Source organism: Phyllostomus discolor, chromosome 7, assembly GCF_004126475.2.
Source record: "Phyllostomus discolor isolate MPI-MPIP mPhyDis1 chromosome 7, mPhyDis1.pri.v3, whole genome shotgun sequence".
Classification (NCBI taxonomy): Eukaryota; Metazoa; Chordata; class Mammalia; order Chiroptera; family Phyllostomidae; genus Phyllostomus; species Phyllostomus discolor.
Genome location: NC_040909.2, coordinates 56,758,692 through 56,767,189, shown reverse-complemented (window position 1 = coordinate 56,767,189; position 8,498 = coordinate 56,758,692). Strand labels below are relative to the sequence as shown.

The 8,498-nt window shown below is 39.8% G+C and overlaps 1 pseudogene; it reads left to right on the top strand.

The window, feature by feature from the left end:
* Window positions 1-2,915: 2,915 nt before the first annotated feature.
* Window positions 2,916-8,463, top strand: LOC114501346 (annotated as a pseudogene).
* The last annotated feature ends 35 nt before the right edge of the window (window positions 8,464-8,498 follow it).

The following is an 8,498-nucleotide window of genomic DNA, read 5'->3' as shown; positions in this document are numbered from 1 at the left end:
TGTGTCTGTGTACTAGGTAGAGACACTTTGATTCCCTGTTTTAGCACACCTGTTAAGTCGTACGGGACAGAGCCTTGGGTATTCACTGGGGGTGGGGTGGCAACCTGCGTCACTGCTTTGTGGCTTCTTGTGTGTGGGGTCTTTGGGTCAATATAGAGGCATGGCATAGGAAGACATGCTTAACCTCATTGCACAACCATGAGAAAGAACACATATAACTTAAAATTTTAAAAACACTTAGAACTGCCAGAAAATCAGCCAGATTTTCTGTGTGGAAAAACTGACAACTGAGCATATCTTCATGATTTTAATCTAAAGAGTATTGAGAAGTTATCAGCTCTCCCTCTACTCCTTTTCCTCCTCTTCCTTCTGCTTCTCCTCTTTCTTCTTCTCCTTCTTTTCCTCCTCCTTCTTCTTCTCCTCCTCCATCTTCTCCTCCTTCTTCTCCTCCTCCCCTCCTCTTCCTCCTCCTCTTCCTTCTCGTTGTCGTCCTCTTCCTCCTCCTCCTTCTTCTTCTTCTTCCTCTCCTCCTCCTCCTTCTCTTTTTCTCTGTCTCTCTCTTTTATCCTCCAGGACCCCTTCTGCTGATTCCATAGACAGCCAAAGTCAAAAGGTAGCAAAGGGGAGTAGAAGGGACAAGTTTTGAAAGGATTAAAATTTGTTCATATGCTCATTGGTATCTTCTTATCATTTTCTTTTAAAAATATTGGGAAAAATCTTGGTTTACACAAAAGTGTATTGAAATGAGGGGATTTGGGGAACATCTTGTGGCAGTGACCAATTTTACTGAGTAAGGAAGAATTTGGGAACCCATGGGGACCACAGCAGAGGCTGAGCTGGGAAAAGCTTAGGATTTTGACCTCCATCAGCATTTCTGCCATTCCCCCCAGCACATGCCAGTCCCCATCTAGTGGCTCCACTGCCCACTTTCCCCTTCTTCCCCGGCCCCGTTCCTGCAATTTTCACTCTCTTTAAGAGAAACCATGGCTATAGGACACACAGGTTTAAAAATTCTATTTCCTTACTTCAAAAGAAAAACTCTCTGGAAAATGTAAAATAAATGACAAAGAGAGACAAGGAAAATATGTTATATTGTCACTGTCATCCCCGTACCCATCTCTTGATTCATTTTGGGTTCTGGACATATGAAATGCTGCTGCTTTTTCTTCTCCTGCTTTCTTCTCCTTTTCCTTGTCTTCTTCCTCCTTATTTTGGAGACTAATTGATTGTACTAAGATAAAAACCTTAAATAATGGAGAAGCTGTCTTTTGGGAGTTTTACATCCCTTTGTGTCATCACAGAAAGAAGCCAGACTATGGTATGAAATAGGCATGGGGTGGAATTCTGGGTTATATCTGCCATTTATTGCTATGTGACTCTGTGTGAGTCACTTGACCTCTCTAAATTGTGTTCTCTTTTGTAAGATAGAGATAATAATAGCAATTGTAAAGTTGTTTACTTAACTAAGTAAAAGACCATATGGCAATATTTGAGTATAGTAGATACTTTATTAGGAGGAGTGTTAATAAAAATGATTATAATTTGTCTATATTTAGACAAATTAGAATGGATATGAGACATGTATATAGATCTACTTCATTTTTTAAAAAATATTTTAAAAATTTTTCAGTTATAGTTGACATACAATATTATATTAGTTGTAGGTATACAACACAGTGATTAGACATTGGTATAACTTATAAAGTGATCACCCTAATAAATCTAGTACCCTCCTGACACTTTTTATAGTTATTATGATATTATTGATTATATTTCTCGTGGTAAACTAGTATATTTGTGTTTTGTCACCAAATGAGTATGAAAAATCTTATATTCATTGTTCTTAGATTCAGGATGTGAGTAAAATATTGAAAGCTTGTAGCAGGAATGTTTGGTGTTTCCTAAGTGTGCTGAAGTGGAAAACATGCTGAGTTCCTGCTTTACACCTTCCCACCTCCAGAATTTGATAACTTAAAAATCATACTCTATCAAGGTATCAATAAGGAATATGAATCTGCATGTCCTAGACTGAAATTAGAGGAAAGGAGACTGGCACAATATATCTTTCAGGCCTGAATTCTCTGGGTCACTGTTTGCCATTGCCCATGGTCTGGTTCCCCATGAGCTTTCATCAGCTCTGCCAATGTCAAAGTTAGCTGATGAGCTGGACTCCTATTGGTTTTCTTCCAGCCCTTTCCTCATTTTTATAAAGGACTATTTAAATCACAAATCCTGATCTCTTACTTGGACCTATTTTTAGATGCTAAAATAAAGAAAATTAAAGGGACTAGGACTGGGTATGTTTCTGTCATGCACACCAAATTGCAAGGGTGCTCATAGCTCTTATATAGGAATATCTTCACTGTATTTAATCATAGGAAAACTTCACAGGGAGGCTTAGGTTAGCTCTTTTTATACAGTGACAATACAAGAAAGATTTCACTTGGAGTAACAAATGAGATTATTCTATCAAGACACTTTTGCTGAGCCTATACTTGAGAAGCAAATAACTACCCTTCTAGTCCAAATTATGAATTTTATATTAGAAATTTTTACAATTTTCTCTGTTAATCATTTCTCTGTGAATATGTCCACATACTTTGCAGAGGTAATTCCCATGGTCCTTGCTGATTGGGCATGTGACTTGCCACCCTGACCACAGACAATTAGATCAAGTGTAATCCCTACTAAATTCCAGCCAATCAGGTTCCCTGTCCTTGGGATTGAATTTGGGCTTCTGAGAGCTACATTGTGCCTGTTGAGCATTTAAAGAGAAGTCAAGTCAGCAATGGGGACTTTGTGTTTGCTCTTGTGCCAAGAAGAAACAGTGGAGAAAACTGATTAAGAGAGATAAAAGACATGTAGGGACAGAGATAGAAATGACAGAGAGAGGTCCTAGTCTAGTCAGGATAATCATGACAGCAGAGGTACTGAACATTTATAAAAACCTATGAGGATAAAATAAAAGAAGGTTATGCATTGTTAGATAGCCCAGGAAAAGTTCTCTTTCAGTCCAAGGGAGAGGTTACAAGAGGAAATGAAGCCAGAACAAATCATAACCAATGTAGAGAGAAGGAAAAGCTGTAATTTCAAATGAAATTACCAGCTGTATTTTTCAGTTGCTACATGAAGCAGGTATGAAAACTCTTTTCACCAGAAAATGTGAGGAGACAGCATTCATTGTACCTAAATGTGAAATTATTCTAAGAATGGGTTTATGGAAGAATAGCAACTGGCTCTTTCCTAGTTTTAAAAAAGGATACAAGTTTTAACCACCTAAAGTGGTGGTATTTTCAAGGGTGGTGCCAAAAATGATCCACAATGGTCTGAGGAGCAGCACATTGCTGCAAAATTTTGTTTTTCTAAACTTGTAGGCCAAACTGAAGGGGATATCATGAGTCATGCAATACAGGCTATTTTAAAAATATTTAATTTATTTATTTGTTTTAGAGAGAATGGAAGGGGGGAGAAACACAGGGAGAGAAACATCAATATGCAAAAGAAACATTGATTGTTTGCCTCTTGCACGCCCCTAACTACAGACCCTTAACCCAGGAATGTGACGACTGAGAATTGAACTGGGGACCTTTTGGTTTACAGGCCAGTGCTCAAGCCACTGAACCAACCCAGCCAGGGCATACATAGGCTATTTTTGAAGTACTAAAGAAATCCTGATTGCCCCAGGACTGTACACTGGTTAATACGAAGACTGAATTTGGTGTGGATGTCACCACCCAAAAAAATTGTTCCTGCTGATGTTATTGATAATGATTCCTGAAGACTTTGGTCACCAGGTCAAAGCCAACAGAAAGACAATCATATTGTGACTTATTGATTGTACTAAGATAAAAATGTAACTCCAGAAAGGCTCCAGATGGTAAGCGAAAATTTTGAGTGGGTTTCAGGAAGAGTAGAATTACTTCTAAAACCGGAAGTTTGATACAGTGTTGTAGAATTGATGGGCTCAACCTCTGATCTCAATCACTGTGCAAACTAAAGAAGGCTTGTGGAAATGTTGGCATCCATGTGAACTCTGGGTAACCTTTGTCCATAAAGGACAGATAAAACTCTGAGGATTAAAGCTGAGTATGAAGGAGACTACATTGTTACTGTATTTGTGGCAGCAGCAGGCAGAAGTAATGGTTTAGGGCCATCAATATCCGGTAACATTGCATATCCAGTTATCAGCTGTCTTTCCGTCAGTCCAGATTGGGGAGCTCAGAATGTGTGGTCTTTTCTTTGGCTACCCAATGGTCTTGGCTTTTCAACTATACTTTCTCCAGGATGGCCAGCTCTGTTTGCTGCTCAGATATTTGTATTAAACATCCATTTGTTAGGGCCAAACTATAAGCAAGTATACTGAACACATGGATTTCCTTGAAGAAGGCTGACAAAAGAATCAGAGAGGGTAATTTTTTTAAAGGAAAAAAATGATAAATTTTTAGTTTAGCTGAAGAAAAAAATCAAGCAAGATAAAAAGATTTTTAAATCAATCAGAGGAAACAAAACATTTATTAGTGAAAAAAATGTATGACAGACAGAATGCAGAATAAAAACTACATGCAGACAAAACAGAGATGAGAAACCAATTTAAGAAAGCCTAAGAGCAAAACCTTGGTTTTGCTTTACATTACTGTTTGCAGTACTTTGTGGATGTTAATTGCATTTTCTGTTTTTTCATTTCATAATATGTCCCTGTACATTGATGATAAATACTACCCTTCCTTTTTCTTTTGTAAGTTTATATGTGATATATGTGTGTATGGTTGTTATTTGAGTGGGTTTTGTTCCTTGCAAATAAGGAATCCCAAGACAGATTTACCTTCATAATTTCACCTATGATCAGTAACATTTTCAAGATGGCAAGTTTTTTAAATTTTATTTTTTAATCCCCATCCAAAGATATGCTTTTTACTATTGATTTTAGAGACACCTCTCTCTCTGGGGGTGGAGAGAGAGAGAGAGAGAGAGAGAGAGAGAGAGAGAGAGAGAGAGAGACATCAGTTGGTTGCTTCCTGTACACACCCTGACTGGGGATTGAACTGGAAACCTAGGTATGTGTCCTAACTAGGAATTGAACCCTCAAACTTTTGGTGTACTTGATGAAGCTCCAACCAACTGAGCCACCTGGCCAGGGCAAAATGGCAACTTTGTTTTAAGAGTAGAACTTATGGTCATAGGACTAGAACCAAGGAGTGAGGCTTCTGTGATCTAGGGTCTTAGCATCATGCTAATTGATTTGTCTGTCACTGATGTTCTAACATGTACCTATGTATTTGCTCTGATTTCATTCTTTGCATGAAACAAAAATAGACACTATAATTGATATCCTCCATAGAAGAGTGTGACTTTCCATCTGGGATAGATTTCCAAAAATGTCTTACTGGGAGCCCAGAGGGTTGGAATGGCTCCAAGATTTCCCATCACACCATTGGCCAGGGTTTCTTTTTTCCTTCTCTGAAAGGTGTGAATTTGACCTTTTCCTTGGTCACCAAGGTTGCCAGATTCAGCTTCTTGTGACTTTGAAGGAGACCATCCCACAGAGTTCTATTTGAGGAATGCCAAATGGTCCTTCAAGACCCAGCTGGTACCACCCTCTTTTTCACAGTGCCTGAAATGTGCACAGCTATTTTTGTTGAGTTGTAATATTATTTTTCCCAACAAAGTTTAATAGTAACAAAATTAGCAATGTGAACAGAGAGGACAGAGAACTCTCAAACCTGCCAGTTGTATGATTTGGGGAAAATCAAAACTCAGTGCTTCAGTTCCCTCATCTGTAAAATGATAATACCTACCTAGGTTTATTAGGGGGTTCAATGAGTTTATATTTGTAGAAGCCCTAAGATAATGCCTGGTATATAGTATGAGCCTTGTTGAACACACGTGCCCCCTGTTAAAATGGTGAGAGAGGGCAAAGTCTGGACATTCCCTCACATGGCATGTAAACACTTTCTGTCTGTTTGGGAAAGGTGCAGTCTAAAAATAATTGGGCCTTGACGGATTTGGGGTACTATTGGTTGAGATAACACTTCACCACACTGAGGGTGAAAGTTTCCCTCCTGAAAGATTTTTTTTAACGTATTCCTGTGAGGCTTACAGTGTTGGGCAGGAAGAAAAGAGGAGGTGAGGGACAAAACTTTGGAAGTTACAATAATTTTAAAATAAGTACAAGTTTTCATAAAGGTCAGTCTCAAATGTTCAGGTGTTGACCTCTGTGTGTATGTAAATTCATATGTAGATATAATTTAAACTCAGGAATACATTCATGACCATAGGGTATGAGGGTCCTTAAGATGTGGCCACTTTTAGATCATAATCTCAGGAAGTTGTTGGTTAAACCATGGTCACAGATTACGAGGATATTGTTGTTGTTGATATTTTCATTTTAAGTCATGTTTATTTAAGAATAACTCACATACAGGACTTCCGGCAAGATGGAGGCATAGGTGGATGCACCGTACCTCCACACACAACCAAGATTAGAACAATAACAATTTAGAGCCAGAATAACACCCAGAACTGACAGAGAATTTATCTGAATGAAAGTCGGACAGCCAAGAAGTTGAAGTAGACCCGTTCATCCAGACTGGTTGGAGGAGTGGAGGCGGGTGGGTGCGGCAGCGGCATGCGGTGATTGGGGAGAACTAGGCGTGAACTTGGTGCGTAAGCCATCCAGGGCGTGCAAGATTGCAGCGGTGGACCCTGAGTATGCAAGCAGCAGCTGGCGGACCCAGTGAGGTGGCGATTGTGGACCAGGGCAGAGTGCGCAACCCAGGATCCCAGAGAAGGGACTGTGATCCCAGGAGAATGAAACTACTGCCATTTTTCCCTCCGCCCCCCCCCCCCCCCGCACCCGTCCCCACATACAACGTCACAATCTAGCGACTGGGGTGCCCAGCCCAGGCAAACACCTAAGGCTCCGCCCCTCACCATAACAAGAGCGACCAGACTGGGGGGGTGGGGGGGGGTGGGAAGAGAGAGCGATGGCTCAAATAGAAGAACAAATCAGTGCCCCAGAACTCATCCTTTTGAGTGACCAAGAAATAGCCAATCTATCAGATGCACAGTGCAAAGCACTGGTGATCAGGAAGCTTACAGAATTGGTTGATTTTGGGTGCAAATTAGATGAAAAAATGCAGGTTACCATAAAAGGGATGAAGGAAGATGCACAGAGAGCCAATAGGGATGGGAAAGAAACTGGGTCTCAAAACAATAGAGTGGACCAGAAGGGAGCAAAAAACAACCAAGCAGGAAAACATGAAGAAATAAGAATTCAAAAAAACGAGGAAAGGCTTAGGAGCCTCCAGGACATTTTTAAACATTCCAACATCCGAATTATGAGGGTACCAGAAGGGGAAGAGGAAGAGCAACAAGTGGAAAAGTTATTTGAACAAATAATAAAGGAGAACTTCCCCAATCTTGCAAAGGGAATAGACTTCAAAGAAATCCAGGAAGCTCAGAGAGCCCCAAAGAAGTTGGACCCAAGAAGAAACACACCAAGGCACATCATAATTACATTAGCCAAGGTAAAAATGAAGGAGAGAATCCTAGAAGCAGCAAGAGATAAGGGGACAGTAACCTACAAAGGAGTTCCCATCAGACTGTCAGCTGATTTCTCCAAAGAGACCTTACAGGCAAGAAGGGGCTGGAAAGAAATATTCCAAGTCATGAAAGACAAGGATCTATATCCCAGATTACTCTATCCAGCAAAACTTTCATTTAGAATGGAAGGGCAGATAAAGTGCTTCTTAGATAAGGTCAAGTTAAAGGAGTTCATCATCACCAAGCCCTTATTTTATGAAATGTTAAAGGGAGTTATCTAAGAAAAGAAGATAAAGAAAAAACATGTATAGTAAAAGGACAGCAAACTCACAATTATGAACAACCACACCTAAAGCAAAACCAAAAGAAACTAAGCAAACAACTAGAACAGGAACAGAACCGCAGAAATGGAGATCACATTGAGGGTTAGCAATAGGGGAGTGGGAGGAGAAGAGAGGGGGAAAAGGTACAGAGAATAAGTAGCATAGATTGTAGGTAAAAAATAGACAGGGTGAGGGTAAGAATTGTATGGGAAATGTAGAAGCTAAAGAAATTATACGTATGACACATGGACATGAACTAAAGGGGGGGAAGTGGGTGGGAGAGGGTGTATAGGGTAGAGGGGAGTGAAGGGGGGAAATGGGACAACTGTAATAGCATAATCAATAAAAATATATATATATAAAGAAAAAAAAAGGATAACTCACATACAATAAAATTCACCATTTTTAGAGCACAGTTTTAAGAGTTTGACAAATTCATGTAGTCATGAAACTACCACCACAATAAGATACAAAACATTTCCATCACCCACTAAAAGTTCTCTCATGTGGGAAACTCTGCTGACCACTCACAGCACTGGCGACCACTGATCTATTCTGTTTTCCCCCCATAATTTTGTCTTTTGCAGATTGTCAGTAAAGCTCCTTTGACTTTTGAGGCCAGGTCAGGTGGAA